The sequence below is a fragment of the Bos taurus genome, chromosome 5 (assembly GCF_002263795.3).
Source record: "Bos taurus isolate L1 Dominette 01449 registration number 42190680 breed Hereford chromosome 5, ARS-UCD2.0, whole genome shotgun sequence".
Taxonomy (NCBI): Eukaryota; Metazoa; Chordata; class Mammalia; order Artiodactyla; family Bovidae; genus Bos; species Bos taurus.
Genome location: NC_037332.1, coordinates 104,700,689 through 104,721,314, shown reverse-complemented (window position 1 = coordinate 104,721,314; position 20,626 = coordinate 104,700,689). Strand labels below are relative to the sequence as shown.

Genomic DNA, 20,626 nt, shown 5'->3' with positions numbered 1-20,626 from the left:
GGAGGCTGGGCAGAAATCATTCTACACGATGTGCCCCAAGACTGGAGTTGGTGTGGGAGGCGAGATTCCCCCAGCCTTCTAGACCCCCAGACCCCGGGTCGTGCTGGTAGCAGTGAGGCCCACGAGGCTAGGGGGGAGGGCAGAGGAGGTCCCCAGCTCTCCCATTCTCTCTCCAGCAGGCTTGGTGGGTGGGGCTGGCGGTGGGGGCTGGAGGTGGTCAGGGCAGTGGTGGGGACCACAGGATGACAGATTTGTCCAGCTCCCACAGGTCAGAAAGCCAAGGCCGACACTCGGCCGGGATCCCACCGGCATCGGTCACCATTCATCCAGTGTCCACAGGGACTTTACACTGAGGACAGGTGAAGCTGGAAAGAAGCTAAAAAGAGCCAGGAGGCTATTGAAAAGCATGGTCAGGATGATGCTGATGAGAGATGATTCAGGCTTGAAAGGTGGAGAAGGAAATGTCTGGCAAAGGGGGTTGGGTAGGACCACTCGGGGACCAGCTCAGAGGTGGAGGCAGGGGGAAAGGCCCAGCCTGGAGTCAGGCCAAGTGATGTTCACATCCCAGGCTGGTGACCACAGGCCTATCCACAACTTATCTGAGCCTCTCTTTAAAAAAAGAAAAATGAAGGTGTTAGTTGCCCAGATGTGTCCAACTCTTTGCAACCCCATGGGCTGTAGCCTACCAGGCTCCTCTGTCCATGGGATTTCCCAGGCAAGAATATTTAGCCATTCCCTTCTCCAGGGATCAAACTCAGGTCTCCTGCATTGCAGGTGGATTCTTTACCACTGAGCCACTGGGAAAACCCAAGCCTCTGTTCTTCACGTGTATAGAAGGCAGGAGTAATGCAAACCTATTGGGTTTTGTTTGAGGAATAATTGGAAAGCACGTGTACTCCAGACACAGAGCTGTGATTGAATAATGGCTGATGGTGCTAAGGGTCCCAGTGGCCAAGGTAGGGGGCAGAGAAGAGACCCAGAGACACGGGTGGGAGTTGATACAAGGTCACGGTGCAGGAGACCCTACACGATGTCACTGGAGCAGCGAGGGAGCAGAGCCCAGGGCCTGCAGCCAGCTCTAAAATCCCGGAGTGAGGGGCTGACAGTACTGCCTGGGGTGGTGGCTGCTCCGCGCCGAGGCTTTGGGGTACCACCAGCCTGGGCTCCTTGGACAGTCTCCAGGATGCCAGCCAGCCAGACGTGAGGTCATGCATTTATGAGAGGAAGCCGTGCAGCTGGGGTGTTGGGGAGGGGGCGGCTGAGGAGGGGCTGAGCCACATCTCGGGGCTCCAAGGGGCTCCCAGGCAGCCCAGGGGGACTTGACCAAGGGCCCCAAGCTGCCTTGGGTTTGGGTGAGAGGAAAGGTCCTACCCACCTGCCTTCCTGTCTCTGCCTTTGTCTCCTCCTCACTGTCCTGGACTGGGCACTCCCCCCGCCCCCACTCCACTGCCAACAACCTTCCCGGAGAAAAGCTCCTGAGCTGGGGGGCAGGTGTCTGAGCAGGGGGCTGACAGGTCTGACAGGCACCAGGTGAGAGCATGGGCCTCTCAGGGTTTCAGTCCCCACACGACACCTCGGGCCATTGAGGTGCAGCCCCGGGAGGGGGAGGTGCCCCACCTGCAGACACGGCCTCCGGGACCCAGGGGAGAGGCAGGGGGACAAGGGAAAGGCCACCCAGGGGACGCGGTTATGGAGGGAGGTGAACGAAGTGCTCCAGAGGCTGCATTTCACAAACGAGGAAACTGAGACCAGAGACCGGAAGTACGCTTTGCGGCCAACAGGCGAGGAGTTAGTGGATGTAGAGGCTGAAAATGCCAGTCCCCTGGCGTGGGTAGCATTTCCATCGTTATCTCTAATGTTTATTTTTCTTGTCTATTGTATCCTCAGTATGTCAGTGCTGCGTTGAAGAGAAGTAGACACCAGGATTGTTTCTTGTACTGAACCCCAGCTTAAATAGAATGAGTCTAAAATTTCTTTGTTGGAAATAATGTTCACTGTAGGAATCTGGTATCTATTCTTAATCAAATAGACTTCTATTCTTGGTTTTGTGAGAATTATTACTATTTTTACTATTCTTCTAAAAAGGTGTTGAGATTTATTTAATGCCCTTTTCATATCTATCAAGATAATCAGGTTATTTAATTCTCCTTTAGCCCTTTATTTTAGTGAATTATTTTGAAAGAATTTTTATATTGTGACTCCCTGAAAATATTCACTTTGATCATGATGTATTATTTTAAGTACACAGTTGGATCCAATTAGCAAATACTCCTTTTTCTTTGTTTGAAGAGTCATATATATGTCCAGAAATAAAATGAGTCTTTTGAATTGACATTTGCTGGCTTTGTAATCAAGGTTACAGCAGCCTCATAAAAAGTTGGACAGTTTTTTTTTTCCTCTCTCTGTCTCTCTGAAATAGTATGCATCAGACAGATTTTATATATATATATATAAAATACATATATATATATATGTATATATATATATATATATATAGCTTCAGAGCTTAATAGCACTCTCCTATAAAACTATTTGAGTTTAGGGCTTTGTTGGCACACATATGAATGGGGGGTGGGGGAGAACATTTGATATTTAAACATTTAAAACAGCAATCAGTTTGTTCAAATTTCTTCTGCTGCTGCTGCTGCTGCTGCTACTGCTAAGTTGCTTCAGTCGTGTCCGACTCTGTGTGACCCCATAGACGACAGCCCACCAGGCTTCCCCGTCCCTGGGATTCTCCAGGCAAGAACACTGGAGTGGGTTGCCATTTCCTTCTCCAGTGCATGAAAGTGAAAAGTGAAAGGGAAGTCACTCAGTTGTGTCCGACTCTTAGTGACCCCATGGACTGCTGCTGGTGTTGGCTTTTTCAGAATTTCATTCATTATCCTACTTCATGGTAGTTCTTTTATGTTTTAGAATCTCAGTTGTGTCTAGAGTTATTTTTTCACTCATTCTATATTCTAAATTTTGTATCTTATCTCCACTCTTTTTTTTTTGGCTGCACCACGTGGCTTGCAGGATCCCTGACCAGAGATTGAACCTGGACTGGGCAGTGGAAGCACTGAGGGGACGGGCCTTGGACAGCCAGGGAATTCCCTTGCCTCCTTTCGTAGAATTTTGATGTCTTTTCAGAAACATAAGAAGTAAAAACTTTTTCACAAAACCAGCCTTTAGTTTGGTTAATTTTTCTGCTTTTTTTCCGGTTCACCATTTTGCTGATTTCTGCCTTCATTTTAATTTTCTGTGTCCTATGTAGTTCTTTGGGCTTACACAATTGCTCTTTTTCTAACTTCTTGAGTTGGAAGCTTAGCTCATTTGTTTTTGTTCTTTCTGGCTTTGTGATAGATGTATTTAAAGCTGTAAATTTCCCTCAAAGAAGTTGTGCCCCACATATTCTGACATGTGGTGCTTTCGTTTTGTTCGGTCAAGGTACTTCATAATTTTCCCCACGATTTCCTCTCTAACCAGAGTGTTATTGGTAGTAAGCTTTTCAGTTTCCAGGCATATGGGGTTTTTAAAAACTATTCTTTTGTTATTGAGTCCCAATTTACCGCATGATGGTCAGGCTGTAGTTTGTGCGATGTGGGTTTCTTGGAATTTATTGAGGCTTCCTTTGTCACTCAAGTTTAATATTGGCTTTTGTGAATGTTCCAAGTGTTCTTGAAAAGATATGCATTCTATATTTATTAGGTGTGAAATACATATGTATTAGCTCAGGCTTATTAATTGCATAGTTGTATAATTCAAATCTACCGTATCTTTCCCTTTTTCTAAAATTTTGGTCAGCTTGATTGGTTAGTTTCATGGAGGAATGTGTTAAAATTACCAACTACAATAAGTGATTTATCCGTTCAACAGTTATGTCTTAGTTTTTTAACTTATATACTTCAAAGTCTTATATTTTTTATATATTTATAAGAAATATATTTATATTTTTCAAACCAGTCAATCCTAAAGGAAATCAACCCTGAATATTCATTGGAAAGACTGATGCTGAAGCTGAAACTCCAATACTTTGGCCACCTGATGTGAAGAGCTGACTCACTGCAAAAGACCCTGATGCTGGGAATGATTGAGAGAAAAAGGAGAAGAGGGCAGCAGAGGATCTGGTTGGATGGCATCTCTGACTCAATGGACATGAATTTGAGCAGACTCCAGGGGATGGTGAAGGACAGGGAAGCCTGGTGTGCTGCAGTCCGTGGGGTCACAAAGAGTTGAACATGACTGAGGGGCTGAACAACACTAAAGGCGCTTCACATAACTAAGTTTTGTTTCTTTTCATTTGGATCTGGAATTAAATATCACCTTTTTTGAAAGCTCAAGCCCAAGTTGCCCACCAAGCCTTTGTATCTCATCAAACTGCTTCATTTTCTTTGCAATTCTTAACATGATCTGATTCTTTTGCTTATTGTTTTTAATATTTATTTTATTTGGCTGTGCCGGGTCTTAGTTGCAGGACACAGCATCCTCGGTTTTCATTGCAGCATGCAGAATCTTTACTTGCCTGACCAGGGATGGAACCCGGGTCACCTGCATTGGAAGCCCAGATTCTTGGCCACTGGACTGCTGGGGAGTCCCTGCTTGTTGTTCATTGGCCTCTTTTACATCATCTCACAAAGCCTGCCATCAGGAAGAATTCAGTCACTTTGTGAAAGCAGGGAACTTATTTGTATTTTTCACTGCCGTTTCCCCGGTGCCTAGAACTGTGCCTGCCACAAAACAGATGCTTAATACCTGTTCATCATGATAGAAGATAGTATTCTCTAAATGTGTGTTGCCCTTCAGGGTTGGGCCCTTTCTGACTGGTCTCCATGAGGCTCCTTCTTGTAGGAAGAGGATAGGTCTCCCCACCACGGACACCAGCTTGGACTGTCTGACTGACTCTTTTGACCGCTGAGGGTGTTTGACCTATGCAAGCTGAAGCCATCCATGCTGCTATGGGTCAGAAGCTTGAAGAATGAATGCCTGATTTCACTGTTGCTTTGTTCCTCTTCCGCAAGACCCAGAAAAACCACTCTCTCAGTCTCATCCAGTAAGAAAAGTCTGGGTCCTTCTCACCCTATTGAAGGACATATAACCTGGTTGAGCAATAAACCTTTGCAAATGGAAGAGGCTGAGATTTGGGGACTGATTGTTACTGCAGCAAAATCTATGGAAAGCTAACACATTTCACTAAATTCATTGATAAGCCAAGAAATAATGTTTTTGAACCAGTTTGAATTAGGTTTCTGTCTTTTGCAACCTAAAAGGTTATCATTAACATGCCCCTTTATGTTGTTGTCTCCTCACTGGTTACATTTCATCTTCCCCTCCAGAGGAGGAGAGTCATTCTCTTATTTATCATTGTATCCTCAGGGCCAAGGAGAGTATCTGATCACTGTTGTTCTTGTTTCATCACTAAGTGGTGTCCAATTCTTTTGTGACTCCATGGACTGCAGCCCGCCAGGCTCCTCTGTCCATGGGATTTTCCAGGCAAGAATACTGGATTGTTTTGCCATGTCCTTCTCCAGAGAATCTTCTTGATCCAGGGATTGAACCCATGTCCCCTGCATTGATTGGCAGGTGGATTCTTCACCCCTGAGCCATCTGCTCATTATACCTCTGAATTTTTATTTCTCCGTCCCTCTCTCTAGAGCCAAGACAGAAAAGGAGGGAAGGGAAATTCTTGGCCTTCAGTAGCTCCAAATTTGGAGTATTCTTGATCAATTATGAACATCCCATGCTGCCATCTTTGTCTCCTATCTTCACTGACCTTTTACCTGTCTCATTAAAATGAACAAACAGCAGAGACATCCTTGGTGGTCCAGTGGTTAAGACACTGAACTTCCAATTCAGAGGGCATGGGTTCAATTCCTGCTTGGGGAACTAAGATTCAGCACACCATAGGATGCAGCCAAAAATATATGTATATCAACAAACAGCTTCTCAGATCAAAGAGACTTGCCAACGTCACTAGAGAAGTGTTGGTGGAGACAGAAGACCTGGACGCTGACATCAGCAGTTTCCTGAGCCCTTCTGAAGCCCCCATCTCTTTACATGAGGACCTGGCAACTCACTAGTTCTCAGTCGAGGGCACCAGGTCCTGTTTTTCTTAGTAGAATGAAGTTTTGGGATCTAAAAAGAAGTTCAGACCTCCTGGGAATAACAGATGGGGAAAGAGGAAACAATTCAGGATGACTGTCAGTGCCGGTGGGGTCCTGGATGGATGGATGACGGCAGGGAAATGGGGCTCAGGAATAAGCTGTCCATTGACCCAGACAGTCACCTTCAAGAGAAGGTGGCTCCATGGTGACGGTAGAAGACTAGGTAGCTGTTCTCCAGGAGGGCTGACTCCCGGCAACCCGGTTTTGGAACAGGAGGAAAGGATCCAAGTTTGACCTGAAGGAGGGAGTTCCTGAAATTATATTGATGGTTTATTCTGAGTTAGGAATGCTAACACATCCTTGTGTGAACATGTTCCGTGGACACACACACACACACACGAGACAGGGCACAATGCTCATCTGTCTCTTCCAGATGGTTTAGAGAGGGGTTCTGAGCCATAGATCACTCTGGCAGTCTATTGAAATCCATAGATACTAATCAGAGTGATACTTTTAAAAAGCAAAGAATATAATGAAACACGTAGGATTACAAATGAAACCAAAGATATTGAAACACAGTTATCAAGAGAGGATGAAAAATAAGATAAACAAGGTCTTTAGTAAAGCATTCAATAGCAGTTCTAAAAACTACCATTGTTTCAAAGTCATGATGAGTATGTTGATATTTTGTGACATTTGCAACAACTAGAGTGTGACATGAAACTGTGAACTCTGTTGGAGACAAAGTCACCGGTACAGACTCACCACCAACAGTAATGTGGATTGTTGCCTGGACCTAAAATAGAAGAATGTGCTCCAATTCAGTTAGCAGTTAGGAAAAGAAAGATGCAGTTTCCCCTTCCAAGCTCTTGGGTGAATTCTAGCCAAACATACCTTGGGAGTCAGAGAATCTTGGATGAACCCTTCATTTAGAGACAGTCCACCTGAATTCCAAGAAAAGATGTAGTGTTTGGGATCCCACCCTGCTCCCTCGGTTCAGACCTGAACGACCCAGTTACTCCGTGCTTGACTCAAGAAGGCAAGCTGTTACCTGCTGGGTTGTTCTGCCCATTGTGCCAGAGAACCAGACTGGGCTTTGAATATGCATGATCTGGGTTCGTGCTTGTCACTTCTCCCAGATCATCACAGAAGGCCTGGCGGCACAGATGGGGCCTGCTCTGTGCCCTCAACTCTGCAAGCCTGGTTCCCACCCCTGCTCCCACCCCCATCTCCAGCCCCAGCCTGATTCCACACCCAACCCACCTACCCTTGCATCCTTGAATCTATTTGTCCAACCAAGGACCGCCACGGGACTTCCCCAATAGCTCAGCTGGTAAAGAATCTACCTGCAATGCAGGAGACTCAGGAGATGTGGGTTCAATCCCTAGGTCAGGAAGATCCCCGGGAGGAGGGCATGGCAACCCACTCCAGTATTCTTTGCCTGAAAAATTCCATGGACAGGGCCTTCCCTGGTGGCTCAGTGATAAAGAATCCATCTTCCAATGCAGAAGACACAGGTTTGATCTCTGGTCCAGGAAGATCCCATATGCTGTGGAGCACCTAAGCCTGTGTGCCACAACTATTGAGCCTGGAGCTCTTGAGCAAGAGCCCTGGAGCCGCAACTACTGAAGTCTGCACACCCTAGAGCCTGTGCTCCACGACAGGAGAAGCCGCAGCAATGAGAAATCTGTGCACCGCAACTAGAGAAAAGCCCCCACAGCAGCAAAGACCCAACACAGCCAAAAATAAATAAAATCACTAAAAACATTCCATGGACAGAGGAGCCTGGTAGGCTACAGTCTATGGGGTCACAAAGAATCAGACATGACTGAGAGACTAAGCACGCACGAGGACCACTGCACTCTTGGAAGGATGAGAAGGAAGACAAGGGAACCAGCCCTATACACCTAACATATGTGGGATGTTATGATACGGACTTAGCACACTCTTGTCACCACAACCCTTTGTCATGGGTTATCACCCCATCTTGCGGATGGGAACACAGAGGCCCTAAGAGGTTAAGCTGCATCACTTGAACCCCAGCTGGATGGAGCCCAGATTTCCCAGCATAATGTACACATTCCCCAAATGGGAAGCACTCCATAGCTTTGAAACTGCTCTCTCCTCCGGTGGGTAGCTCCAACTCTCAAAAATCTCTTTCTTATCCCGAGTTCAGCCTGGCATGAGGGATGGTTGGTACTGATGATTAGGTTTATTTAGTGACAGAGTGATCCTTTATTCGTTCACTCAACAATTTCACTGAACACCTCCTCTGGAGCAGGCACTGGACCTGCAGCAGAGGGAAAGACAACGCGCCTTCCCCCAGAAACCAGATTCCAGTATAGAAGAGAGAAAATTAAAATTAAGCAAGCAGACAGAAAAGGCAGAGAAGGTTATTGAGACAGCTCTGGAAAGTGATACTGACCAGAGACATGGAGGGGATGGGAATGCTCTGGTGGATATGACAGGCTTCTCTGAGAAGTTGACATTTAAAAAAAGTATATTCGTGTCTTTATTTGGCTGTGCTGGGACTTCACTGTTGCATGGTCTTCTCTCTAGCTGCACTGAGTGAGGCTATTCTCTAGTTGCGATGCACGGGTTTCTCATTGAGGTGGCTTCTCTTGTTGCAGAGCACAGGCTCTAGAGCATTCAGGCTTTAGTAGCTGTGGCACGTGGGCTCAGTAATTGTGGTTCCCAGGCTCTAGAGCACAGCCTCAGTAGTTGTGGTGCACGGGCTTAATTTCCCCTCAGCAGGTGTGATCGACCAGGGATCGAACCCATGTCCCCTGAATTGGCAGGTGGATTCTTTACCACTGAGCCACCAGGGAAGCCCAGAAGTTGACATCTGAGCAGAGGTCTGCAAGACTCGGGAGAGAACCCAGTGGAGAGGAGCATCCCACACGTGGATGCTGGGCATGTGGCAAGAAGGAGGCCAGTGAAAGAAAAAATGGGAACAGCAACGCTAATATTCAGCCCAACACAGGCTATATATGGGAGTACTGATCATTAAAACACTAAAACCTCCCAAACTGGTTGGTAAAGGGCCACTTTTCCAAGCTCTCCAATGCCACCCACCACGACCTCGTTACAAAGCCCTCCCCCACTTGGAATGTCCATATCCAGCTGCTACTGAGGAATTCCTGGCAGAGTAGGACACCTTCAGTTCTGAAGCCTGGTAGGCTGTTGTCATAATCCTGCAAGGGTGACAGTGGTTTAAAAGTTTCAGAGCTGGCCAGCAGGTTCTGGAAAGCAGAGCTGACAGTATTTGCTGATGGTGCAAATATGGGTCTTGAGAGAAAGAACGAAGGTAAGGACGAGGCCAGAGTCTTTGATCTGAGCGACTGGCAAGGTGGAGTTTCCATCAACAGGGATGAAGAAGGCTGTGGGTGGCCGTTGAGTCTTCGCCTGGCATTTGGATGAAAGACAGACTCTTTGGACTGAAAAAGGCACTAGAGGGTTGAGACGAGGAAAGGCTTTTTTACCCAAGCGGTTGTAGAGCAAGGTCACTGTATGCTGTGATCAGAAGCCAGCAAGAGGAATCTGCTTTAGGAGATATGAAATTTGAGATAAAATTAGGTATTCATATCATGCCCAGTGGGCAGTTAAGATATAAATGTTTGGAGTTTGTATTTAAAAACCCTGACACTGGATGAGAAATAATGCAGTAAGGGGAGGGAGAGAAAAGAAAAAATTCAGGACTTCTCTGGTGGTCCAGGGTTAAGAATCTGCCTTCCTATGCTGGGGAGGTGACTTTTATTCCTGGTCGGGGAACTAAGATCTCACATGCTGCGGGGTAACTAAGCCATGTGCACCGCAACTAGAGGGGCCAGGCGCTGCAACCAAGACTCAGCACAGCCAAGAAATATTAATAAGGAAAAGAAAAGATCCAAGGAATAACCTGGGGCGAATGTAAACAATACACCCCAAACAAAAATGGAGGAAAGGAGATGAAGCAAGAGTCATCAGTGAAGAAGGGGGAAATTAAGAGAGAAGAATGCTCTGCACCCAGATAAAGAACACATAATAAGGAGGAGGAAGGGACGAGCCACTGATGTGGCTGTTTATGAACTAAGGGGGAGACTGAGCACCATCCTTGGATGCAGTGACCATGTCAGGAAGTGAGGATAAGGGCCAGATGCTGAGGGCTCAAGAGAGAATGGGGGGAACTCTTCCCAGTGGAGACAAGTAAGATTTACAAATCCTTGGAGGGCTTTTACTCTAAAGGTGTTAGGCACTCACTCCTGCTCAACTGTTTGAGACCTCGTGGGCTGTAGCCCCCCAGGCTCCTCTGTCCATGGGATTTCCCAGGCAAGAATACTGGAGTGGGTTACCATTCCCTTCTCCAGGAGATCTTCCCGACCCAGGGATGGAAACTAAATGAACAACAGTTGGAGGGAGGAGTTTTTATTTTAAGATGGGAGAGGTTACACCTTGCTTGTGTGCTGATAGGAATGACTCAAGAGAGGAAAACTGGTGATACAGGAGGGGCCGGCTGCCCACTTGAGCAGAGGAGAGGCTGGCATCTGGAGGGAAGGGTATGGCCACCTGGGAGAGCGCTGGAGGCTGGGGGATGTGGGGTGGGTGCGGGGTAGAGGCTGACTTCCTATGGCTCCTGCCTTCTCAGTAAAGGAGAGTGAGGATGAGGCAGCAGCCATTGAAGATTTGAGGGGAGAAAAGAGATAAGGAAACACTTACTTGGCAAAGTGGGAGAGTGGATGGACCAGAGGAGTACGCCAGGCAGATAGCACTGCTTCTCTGCCCAGAATGGGGTGGTCCGAGCTTTAATACCTCTGGTTCCTTTGGAGATGCAGTCAGTTCTCATACAGAAGGAACAGGAGGTGAAGAGCAGGGCTTCCCGTGCGGTGTCCAAAGCTTCCTGAAGTCTACTATGATGGAGCCTCCAGCCTCTCCACAGGGCTCAGTGCAAGCCAGTGTCTGCTGTTGCGCTGATGACTGCTAGGCCTAAAGTTCCTCAGTCGCCCCCTGCCATTGAGTCTGCAATCCTACCATCAAAGCTCCCTTTTATCTTTTTAAAAACATTTATTTATTTGACGGCACTGGGTCTTGGTTTCGGCATTTGGGATCTAGACCCCTGACCAAGGATTGAACCTAGGCCCCTGCATTGGGAGCATGGAGTCTTGGCCACCGGACCACTAGGGAAGCCCCAAAGCTTCCTTTCATCTTATTGAAAAAGTATAGTACGTTCAGTGTTTATACAATAATCCACCAAGGAAGCCCGATACATACAATAAGATACATAAACCTAAAGCACATGAAACCATCCCCAAGTCAGGGGCACAGAACATTCTGGACCCCAAGGAGATGCCTTCGTGCTCTCAGAAGCATTCCTCCTGCTCTCCCAGCCAGTGATTTCCAAAAGCAGCCAGTACTCTTTGTTTTTCATAAAAATACTTTTTTTTAAACCATCTTTAAGATCTTTATAAATGAAATTATACTGTAAATATCTTGCATCTCTGGCTAGTTTTGTTCAGTGTCACACCCAAGAGATTCGTCCTCGTTGTTGGATGCAGCAAAGTTTGTATTTTTCTTGGCCATATAGTATTCCATCAATGAATTGACCACAGTTTATTTATACACGTACTGACGATAGACATGAACTTGTTTCCAGCTCAGGGTTATTATGAATCATGCTTGTACAAGCATTTTTTATCTGTCTTTTGTTGCACAAATATATGCATATCTGTTTAGTGTATTCTGAAGAGTGGACTCTTAGGAGTGGCCCCCAGGGAATGTGTACTTTAGCTTTTGGACAAACAGCACACAATTCTCTAAAGTGATTACACCATTTTATGTCGTATTACCTTACATTGTTGAATTATACAGTAGTTCCTTCTTTGGAGCCTTAATTATTTTTTCAGAATTCAGAAGACCCTTTATACATAAAGCTTTTCATCTTGAGAAGTAATTTAAGCCTGGAACAGTTGGCATCATCACCTGGGACCTGGAAGAGGATATTCTGGGCTCCAGGCAGCAGTGGTGAGGAACCGGATCAGGGTGTGGGGACCCAGGAGAGGGTGTCTGGGATGCAGAAAGGAAGGGTGTTGAAGCCGTGCTGCCCGCTCCGCCAAGGCTGTCCACAGAGGGAGGCCCACAGACCTTCTGCCTGTGGGGTCTGGAGGGTCCTTCAAACCTGAGCACACCCACTCCCTACTTACTCACCCGCTGGAACCCTTTATTTCCCCTCTCCTCGTGGTCCACTTCTGATTCATTAATTATGAATAATTAGTCATAATTAATAATCATCTCCCATTCATTATGCCCTTCTGGGGAAATGATGCAAATGGTTTTTGGAAAGCTGTGTAGTACAAGTAGCATCTTAAATGATAAAATTCAATGTATTGATGACCCTGTGGCAAATGTATATACATAATCTAGGATCTTCTAAATAGTCAACAGGCAGCAAAGAAAAGATCAGAGACCGTTCTGTAATCGATCAGATTCTCCCATGAGAGGGTCTATGGGAAACAGAAGGGGGAATGTGTCATCTGTCTGGGTTATTCTGAGCTTTGAGGGAAAAGAAGTGGGCAGGTATAGGGACTGGTGCCCTCCTGGGCACACAAGAGGGAGCAGCAAAGAGTCAGAAAACCCTGAGCAACAGATACAGTCATTTCAACCTAAGCTCTGACTCTTCACGAACTCCTCATGTAAGCCCACTTGTGTGTTCTCAGTCCTAGATCAGGGTCCCAGAAAATGCTGCTGAAAGATTACCTGATCTCATTGTGGGGGGTGCCAAATGCAAAGAGCTAAGAAAGTACTCCCTGCTCTAATAAACCAACTCTTAACACTTTGTAACTGGACACAATAGAAGTGTACCTCTGACTCCCGTCCAGTGAAGGTACTCCTGGTCAGCAAGACTCCAACTCAGGGTCCAGTCTCCTTCTACTGGTCACTCTGCATCCAAGTAGCAGGTGGGCACAGCAGTGGAGAAGTCACACCCTCCTTGTAACACCTTGACCTAGGAGCACTCACGTTAACCCACTAAGGAGAATCAGTTATTGATCCACCCCTGACTGCAAGGGGCAGCATGGTCTACCAGAGACATCTCCAGGCCAAGACTCATGGCTTCCCGTTTGATTTATGCAGATTTACTTCATTATGCCAAATGTCTTCTCCAATGATTCTGTTTTTCATGTCAGTGCTCAGCCTGTGGCATATACATTTCTGCTGCGCTGTGCTCAGTCATGTCTGACTCTTTGCAACTCTATGCACTGTAGCCCTCCAGATTCTCTGTCCATGGGATTCTCCAGGCAAGAATACTGGAGTGGGTTGCCAGTTCCTCCTCCAAAGGATCTTCCCGACCCAGGGATTGAACCCAGGTCTCCTGCATTGGCATACAGGTTCTTTACCACTGCACTTCCTGGGAAGCCCATACATTCTGAACCACCAGTTACTAGACCATGGTGGGAACTCTATAAATGCTTATTGATTTGTTGATTGATTCATAGCCCTTTCTGAGAAGTTTCTAGAATTTTATAAAGCACCATGCCCTAATCCATATTTTATTGATTGTCTATTTACACCACCTTCTCTGCCTCTGCAGTCACCACACCATCTAGCCCAGCAAGCTATTGCCTGGGCAACTGGAAACTTCCCACCACTTGTCCATTGGTAGAAAACCCCGTCACCCGCCTTGGCTCAGTTCAAATGGCAACAGTTACCCCTTCTTTGCCCACTAAGATTTCATTTGTTCACAAAGTTAGCACTGGGTGTTGCTTCCTGAGAATGTTTTCTCAAATACATCAGTCTAATTTCCCATCTGATTACCAGGACCTTCATGCTCTGTATCCCGCTAACACTTTGTTCCAAACCATGCAGAGGGCAGATGCTCAGTGCAGACTTGTCAACTAATAGATTAGAGTCTAACACTCACAAAAAATATCCCCTGGACCAACAATCTCTTACATGCCTGCATCAGTAGGTAACTCAACACAAGTGGAATTCTTCTGACACATTCAGACAGCACAGACAATGAGATTAGAAGGTACTTTCCCCTCTATCTCACTCCCTTATCTCGCCCTTGTCATCACATGTATAACTCAGGAAAGAACATCTGAGCAAAGAGAAAATTTGGAAGAAGGCATTTATGGATCCCCATGGCATGAGCTCATGTGCGTGTGTGAGCGTGTGTGTGTGTGAAAATGGGAGAAATCTGAAGGAATGGCACTCATGCTACACCCAATCTTAAGGGTCACAGAAGGTGGGCTGGCCCCAGGATGAGTGGTGTCTAAGGTTAACAAGAGGGCAAAGAGCACACACCAGGACTGACCCCCTTCTCCAGGGATCTCCTTAGCCAGTCAGCAAGAGCCCTTTGTTGAATGCTGTAGTGAAAAATCAAAGTGTTAGTCACTTGGTCATGTCTCTTTGCAACCCCATGGACTGTAGCCCACCAGGCTTTTCTGTCCATAGGATTCTCCAAGCAAGAATACTGAAGTGGGTTGCCGTTCCCTTCTCCAGGGCATCTTCCTGATCCAGGGATCAAACCCAGCTCTCCTGCCTGGTAGGCAGATTCTTTACCATGTAAGCCACCAGGGAAGCCCTGATGCTGTAGCCGCCTGGCTAAGAGCATGAGCCGATGTGCCAGAGGGAGGGAACACTGGGTGTGGTGGTCTAGGGGGCTAATTTCCCACTTACTAGATGAGGTAAGTCTCTGCACCTCACCTGTAAGATAGAGATGATAACTGTCTGCCACCATGGTGTCTGGAGAAGCAGAGAGGACAGCTTCCCGGATGCAATGCTCAGACTTGCCAGCAAGGGGCTTTATACCAATCCTAAGCATGTTCCAAACCAGTACCTGGGATTAGTGTAACCTACTCTCCCCAAGCATTTCAGCAGCTTGGATGCACAGATTGCGGATGTCAGAGGCAAATGAAAAATCCGTCTGGAACCACCTTCTCATTTTCTAAATGAGACTCGTCTTATTTCGGAGCACATGAGGGAAGAGGGCCATTCTGTGTCACTGCCTGGGAACCTCGGGGCTGTCAGGAAAGACTTCCAGGAACCAAGATAACGTGAGGACCCTCGGGTCACCTGGAAGAGATGGCAAAGCTTGGGGCCCACAAGCTCCTTTCCTGTGTCTGTCCTCCCAACAGGAGGCCACATCACCAGGGTGTGCTCCCCGCAACTTCAGAATCACCCCAGGAAGATGATGAGGGAAGGCCATTCTGAGGAAGTAATATTGGAGCTGAGACTCAAATAGAATCAGGGAACTAGTGGTAGGAGAGCTTCAGGCAAAGGAACCTCAAGAACAAAGGCCTCAGGAGAGAAAAGATTGAAGCTGTGGGGCTGTCCCTCACCCCCCAGGAACATGATCCTCAGAATTCCCACCAAAGCCACCCCCGTTACTGGACATCCTTCCTAGTAACTGTGCAATTTCACTGCCTACAAGCAACTTTGAATCAGATAAACGCTGCATTAATTTCTCTGTAATTAGTCCACTGTTCTCTCACCCATGGTTCCTACACCAATCAACCATGACCAGGGATGTGGGCTGCAGCTGGCCACCTCTGATCACAGGCTATGTGGCGTCAGGAGGCTGGCCTGCATGATCCAGGCCAATGGCCATTCTCTTTTTCCTGGAACATGGTTTCCTCTCATCTCAGACTGATGGATCCCAGGTCCCTGGCTCCTTTGCCCGTTTGGTCGTGGGCATATAGTCTGGGATGAGCTTGATATGGTTCCTGGCCTGGAGGCGGTGGGATGAGTGAGCTGACCTCCAGAGGGACCTGCAAGCCAAGGGGACTATCAGTGTGTCTCTGAGTCACATCACCACCGCCTGGGCCAGAGTTCGGTACATTTTTGCATCTCAAAGTCCTTTTTGAGCAGGAGGGAGAGAGGAGATGGACTTGAATACACATAGGTGGGGAAAATAGTGAGCACTGTCCTTTCTCTCCTGCAAAGGATGTGTCACATGGAAAAGATAGCTTAAGCTATCTTTGGTGCTTAAGCCCATCATATGTTGTTGAGAAAACATAAGGTCCCCAAACATCCCAAACATCAAAGCGATGAACATAACCAAGCCGGTGCAAATGATTTCAACGCTTGATTTGGATGTGTTGAGTACGTCGGCTATCTCCCGAGCGGTATAATGTTGATTGTTCTCAGTTAATGTCTCGATTGGATCACTGTCAACTTCAGTGGGTCTATCCAACCGTACAGAGGGCTCTTAGCAAGTGGGTCTTAGCCACCATACTCTGAGTCAATGGGAAAGCCCCAAACTGGCTCAGAGTATATTCACTAAAACATGATAAAGGCAGAGGGTCTCCAGGGCTTTGGGGATGTGGAAAAGGATCGGCTGTGATTAATACATACCCCCAGGATTAGATTAGGAATGATAATCACCTCTTCCTTCAGGAAGAGACTAGGATTGAGGGGGTTGGGGTGGGGGAGGAAGAGGGGAACGCGCACACAGGGAACTGGAGACACGCCCATCTTTGCCTTTCTACAGACTCGCCAGGAAATCTGGAAGGTCCAAACGTTTTTGATAAGATTTCCACAGAGAAGCCAACTTGACAGACGCCAAAGCTTTTCCCATCTTGGATCTGGCTTGTGTTCTGGAATCAAGGCGAAGGTAGGCAGCCACCCAGCTTGTTTCCTTTGGCGTGGAGTCAGCCAATTGCGCTCGGGTTTGTTTACATTGGCCGCCTGCAGTGGCTTAAGAGCCTTGAGACAAGAGAGGGCAACCCCACTCACAGGCCCTGAGCAAATCCAAGGATTCTAAGCTGCCCGAAGGGGAGTCTCTGGGCGGGTAGGGTGGTGGGCAAGCAGGAACTGATGGGACTTCCAGGGTTAGGCATCTGGGAAATGGTGCTTTTATGCAGACTTGGTTAAACACTTTGCACTTGGTACAGCCAGGATGCCTACGGATTCCAGGGTCCCCAGGTCCCCTGCTGTGACAAGCATCCTTCTTTTATTTACTTCCAGGATCATGGTGAAGACCAGGGGGCCTAGAGGAAGTATTGGGGTGGCCTCAGAATACTTTTGGTTGGGAGACTTGGGGGGAACAGTGGTTATTTGTTATCGAGGACAAAATTATTTTAATATTACAGCACAGAGAACTATACTTAGTATTTTGTAATAACCTATAAGGGAAAAGCATCTGAAAAGAATATATATATGTATACATATATATATCATTGAATTACTTTGCTGTACATCTGAAACTAACGTGATATAGTAAATCAACTATAATTCAATTTTTAAAAAAGTATTCAAAAAATAAAGCTGATTATATCACAGAATAAAAAAGGTTTATGCAACAGTTTTAGCCACATTTTAAAACATTTTGCCCATCTGTACAGCTCCCATGCCCCAAGTTTGTTACGATTACCAGCAAGGGTGAGTTTGTTCCTTTCTATGAATTGCCAGTTTATATCTTTGTCCTCGATAGTTTTCCAGAAGAGAGAAATGCTGCTGTCACTTGAGTTTCTTTTTCATTAAATGAACAAACAATAAAAAGTAATTTTCACTATTTTCGTCCCTGGTCTGGCTTTTTTTTTTTTTTTTTGCCGTACAGCATTGGGGACGATCTTAGTTCCCCAACCAGGGATGGAGCCTGTGCTTCCTGCAATGGGAGCACAGAATCTAACCACTGGACCACCAGAGAAGTCCCAGCTCTGGTTCTCTGTGCTAAAGCTGAGGCACTTGAGGCAATGGGGCCTGGAGAGGGGAGGCCCGTGGCTGGTCACTGCCACTTTCTGATGAAAACCTCCTTACTGACCCATCTTCTCACTGACCAGTGGGTGCATCAGCCTTCCCTCCCCCAACCTTCATCCCTGGCAGTGATGAGTCTGAGGCAGGGACTGTGTCGGGCTTTGGGTCCTGAGGCTTGGGGACGCATGTCCATTTCCCCTGAAGTCAAGCCCATGAGTGAGTGTGCGTACCTTTCCACAGGCTGAGTGCTGGAACGTTGAGCCTGCTGGTCACAGGCAGAGCTGCAGGGGCTCAGCGATGGAAGAGTGAAGACCGGGGTTGGAGAGAGGACTGGATCCGTGAAATACAGTAGAAGGAAAGGCTGGCTAGTCAAGGTGTGCAGCCGTGGGTGGGAACCAGAGGTCAGGTGTAAGACCAAGGGGTTCCTGGCAGCAAATCAGAAATGAGCAACCAGATGCACCAAAAGCCCCAGAAAGGACCACAGAAATACAGAAGAGATGACGATGAATAAGTCTGGCAAAACAGAGAGTTTATATAATTAAATAATTGGTGGGAAGACTTGCAAAAACAATCGATGGCAGCCTGACATAGAAGAAATAACATGACCTTCTGGTCAGACCAGATTTCACCTTTGGTTCATGAATGTATTCTTTCTGTGTCCTTGAGCACTTGGTGAATGTCTTAGAGCACAAAGTGTCCTGCTGGAACATATCCCCTGGGCATCACATGAAAGACTCCGTCCCCACAGGGCTGGCCCCCAAACAGCTGGGGGCTGAACCTTCTCTTTATCCAGTGAGAGGTGGGGGCCCAGGCTCGGGGGCTAGGAGGTGCAGCCTCCACCTCACTGAGCAGAGACAGGGCTTCTCCTAGCCCCACACTCTGTGTGATGGTGTTAGCCCCACAGCCCCATCCTTCCCACCAGCACTGCCCTCTGTGGATAGAGGCTCTGAGTTCAGGGAAGGCTGCACAGAGCTTTCCTTCTGGGTACCCCAGAGGCTGCCCAGAGCAGAGGGAGTGTGGGAGCTTCTGCAGCTTGAGAGGTGAACGCTTTGGTTCGGTCTGGTTTGGAGGAAGGAAGTGCACTGATTCTCCTTGACACTTAGAGATCTGCCCCCCAACTCATAATCCCAAATCGGTATCATGGACTGTAGCTCGCCAGGCTCCTCTGTCCATGGGATTCTCCAGGCAAAAATACTGGAGTGGGTTGCCATACCCTCCTCCAGGGGATCTTCCCGACCCAGGGATCAAACCCTGGTCTCTTGCATCTCCTATATTGGCAGGCAGATCCTTTACCACTCATGCCCGAAGGAACTGGCTTCATACAAAGACCTGGGAATTCCGAGAAGGGCCTGAGTTTGGTACTTGGGGGTGAGGCAGAGAGCCCTAGGGGATAACTATGAGATACAACTTTATTATAGTCAGAAATAGTTCAGGGACTTCCCTAGTGGTCCAGTGGTTGAGAACCTCTCTGCCAATGCAAGGGACACAGGTTCAATCCCTAGTCTGGGAAGATGCCGTGGAGCAACTGAGCCCATAGACCACAACTGCTGAGTCCTTGAGCTGCAAGTACTGAAGCCCTCGAGCCCAGAGCCCTGCTCCCCAACAAGAGAAGCCGCTGCAATGAGAAGCCTGTGCACTACAATTAGAGTAGTCCTCACTCACCGCAATTACAGAAAGCCTACTAGAAGACCCAGTGTGTCAAAAATAAATAGGAAGGCACTTCAGCAAGGGCGCTGATGTGCAGCAGCACATAAGACTCTCATAGCACAGTGTGACACCAGCCAAAGAAGACTGCATACCCCTGTTTTCTTCTCAGGGGGTCTCCAGAAAGCCCCTTGGGATGAGTAGGCCCTGGGGAACCTGGAGGAATCCAAGGCAGGAGGAGGGGACACCGATGGCCTCTTGGTTTAGCTTTATTAACGGTCATGTGGGTGTTCAAGTGACTCACAGGAAAAGGAGGGCTTGCAATCCGAACTGGTGGTGTGGCTCCCGTGGCTTCTGTGTGAGGTAGGAATAAAGACACTTCCCGGGAGGTTGTGAAGATTACAGATGGTGAAGGGTGTGCAGTTCTTAGTGGAGGAACTGGCCCCCACTAATTGCTCCGTGAGTGGCAACTATCCTCATGTCATTACATACGAACTTTAAAGTTGTGAACACTTAAAGATGCGAACGTGCGTTCCGTCAGCGTCAGAAGTGAGTGAAATGGCAGCTTTCCCTCCGTCACCATCGCTGACGATCCTTCAGCTCTACCGTCTCCCGCCTCCTCTCCCTCCTCCAGTCAGTAACTCTTGTTGCCTGGTCACTCGATGCCAGCCCCTGTATGCCAGCTGTCATACAGTACAATCATACTTTTCAAGGTACAGTACTGTAAGATTAAAAATGTTTTCTTTATTTTTTGTGTTTTTTTATGTGATAAGTATTGTAACTCTATTACAGTGCAGTGCTATATAGCCAACTGTGTTAGTTGGGTACCTAGGCTAAATTTTTTGGACTTATGAAAAAACTGGACTTACGAACACACTCTTGTTCATAGTAGGGGACTTTCTGTATTATCCGCATTACTGATCTAACTCTATAGGCCTCCAGGAGAGTGCCCAGGGGCAGTAGACCTCTGAGGGAGGTGTCATATCCAAGAAACAGAAGCCTGCACCCCGGCCCTGGAGTCCTAACAGTTGGTGTGAACTCCATGTTTCAGTTGCAATGGATCTCAAAACAGGGCTGATGCTGAGAGGTACATGATGGTGAAGTCAGGGAAGTTTTAGTTCCAAGGCCCCTCCCAAGGGAGCCCAGCACTATAAGGATAGACAGAGCACAGAGGTGGATCTGCTTTCAAAACGTCTGAAACAATTTTTTTCAATCTTCAGTTCAGTTCA

General features: G+C 47.3%; 1 non-coding gene across 1 annotated transcript; it reads left to right on the top strand.

Moving 5' to 3' along the window:
• The first annotated feature begins 5,792 nt into the window (after window positions 1-5,792).
• Window positions 5,793-5,865, top strand: TRNAG-UCC (transfer RNA glycine (anticodon UCC)). The gene has a single exon. It is a non-coding gene; the product is annotated as a tRNA-Gly (tRNA).
• The last annotated feature ends 14,761 nt before the right edge of the window (window positions 5,866-20,626 follow it).